The sequence below is a fragment of the Engraulis encrasicolus genome, chromosome 11, assembly GCF_034702125.1.
Source record: "Engraulis encrasicolus isolate BLACKSEA-1 chromosome 11, IST_EnEncr_1.0, whole genome shotgun sequence".
Lineage (NCBI taxonomy): Eukaryota > Metazoa > Chordata > Actinopteri > Clupeiformes > Engraulidae > Engraulis > Engraulis encrasicolus.
In genome coordinates this window covers 33,099,522-33,102,021 of record NC_085867.1, presented here as the reverse complement: position 1 = coordinate 33,102,021, position 2,500 = coordinate 33,099,522, and positions in this window count along the sequence as shown.

Genomic DNA, 2,500 nt, shown 5'->3' with positions numbered 1-2,500 from the left:
CTGGAAACAACAGCAAGACTACACAGTATTAAAACTGCATGATCACAATTAATTGTCTCCTAAGATAGCCGATCTCGAGGACGTTTGATCCTTAAAATAATCTGACAGTACCGGGGTGAGTGCCACGTTCAGATATTTGGGGGAATACGACAGCCAGCTTATCTTGCTTGCAGTCAACGTTAACATGGCTCAGGTTGTTTTAGGACAAGGCTAACCCAACTAAGAAACATAGCAGATGAAATGTCGTTATCATCAAGCAAGAGAGAACTTAAGGGGTAGGAATAGCTAAAGAAGCAACGTCTCTGCAGAGTTTGTGCTGCGAAAAAAAATGAACAGGATGCAGGTGAGGCAGAGAATCTTTTTCAGGATTGTAAGAGTTTTGATCTTGGTGAGAACCGCTAGGCCAAGTGCGTTTTCTTACAGCTGATGATAGCCTATTCTCCCCGACCCAAAGATAGGTTACTGTTTCCACTGTCAATTGGTCCATGTAGGCCGAATTGAAATAAATCCACTTCCACGTGATAAACTGACGTTTACTGTTTCTTCTCAAGAAGACATACCAATAGGTCCTACAAAATGTGTCATGAACCTAACTAAAATATCTGTAATGAAACATAAAAGGATCTCAGCTAAAGTCTGCGAGAAGCTCGGAGCTTCAGAGCAACATATGAGAACTGGTGCTCCCACGCCACGGTTCTTTGCGATCTGAAATAGAGTTCTTCAGCGGAAGCGGAAGCATGTAGTAGATTGTAGTCTTTCATGTTAGCATTTAAGGACGTCCTGGTTCCTATCGGCTTCCGGCCTCCATTGGGAATGAATAGGGGTAAATTTCAAATAAGCTCCGAGTGCAAGCAACCCGCGCTTAGCAAACCCCTCCCCCGCAAACTGACCGAGGGTGTTAAAAATATGCTGTAGGTATGACAAGGTTATCATATTTTTTGGTGTCAAACTTCGACATAAATACGATGATTTGCGTCCAATATGCTAAAACCCAACCGGAAACTTTTGGCGACTAACAGAAGCGGCGCCGTCAATGTACGTGGCGGAGGCTTGTACCCATGGCAAACCAACAGGAAAGTATGTAGTTTCGGAAGTTTTTTAATGATTCAAAAAGGGGTTAGCCAATAATTGAATTAAATCGTCATGATAATTAACATGTGAATACACCAACATGATGATAGATCCGTTCCACTAATGAGAAAGGGGATTGGCGGGGGACCACGCTAAAGTTACGTTGTTTGTCCGTGCAACTTATATTTTTTGGCCAAACCTGCATCTCTTATGATGTCCGTTTTTGCAATGTAAAAAAATCGCCATGGAACCGGTAGTTTCCAAACGCCGACATACAAAGTTGACTGTCAACCGCTGAAGAGGCTCTATGAAAGCCGGCTCGTCCCATATCTTAAAGCGACAGTACAACAATTTTTTAATACTAGGACTACAGAAAGACCAACCAAATGACCTATAACCTGTGAATTCTATATTGTTTTAGCTTTCCTATATAATATTCAACATTTTTAATCATGGAATACTGCCTATTTAATTAAATTATCAAATTTCAAGATTACATGATCTTTTTTAACAATATAAACTATTTTTTCTAATTTCATTTATAACTAAAGTCTATCTACTTTGGCTGCTACAAGGATTATAAAGATGACAGTGGGTTTTAATTGATTTAAGCATCTCAAATTTAGCCTATTAAATTTACTACTCATCATTTCCATTTCAATTTTAAGATGAGGATGACTCAGAGCCACAGACCTCTGCACATAGGGCCAGGTAGGCATAAGACTCTGATAATCCTCTGTGAATTGATACAGGTTTAAAAACTATCAAGGCTTTTATCTCATAATTTCATTTAATTTAGGGGCAGCCACATACACACATACATGAGGAAATGTAGGATCAGGAGACATTTAGGCAGGTGGCATAAGGCGAATTTCATCTCTGATTATGAATTAATAAGGTAGGAGCCTACAAGTTTAAAAACTAGCATGTCTATATCATCATGGTTTAACGCCATATTCCAGATACTAATACATATACAAAAATTTAATTAATAAGTATGACAATAATATACTAAACTTCTACTAGGCCTACTAACTCACTAAAAATAATAATACCCTATGGTGGTGCAGTTTCCTAAAAATTCTGAAGGCCGCTCATTATGTTGATGGTTTTTTTATTTTTTTTTGGGGGGGGGGAGGGGGGGGGGGGGGGTGGGGAGGGGGGTGGGGGGGGTGGGGGGGGGGGGGTGGGGGTTGGGGGGTTGGGGGGGGGGGGGTGGGGGGGGGGGGGGGGGGGGGGGGGGGGGGGGGGGGGGGGGGGGTTGTGGGGGCGGGGGGGGGGGGGGGGGGGGGGGGGGGGGGGGGGGGGGGGGGGGGGGGGTGGGGGTGGGGGGGGGGGGGGGAGAGGGGGCGCGGGGGGGTGGGGGGGAGTGTGGGCGAGGGGGGGGGCGGGGGGGGGGGGAGGGGGGGGGGGGGGGGGGGGGGGGGGG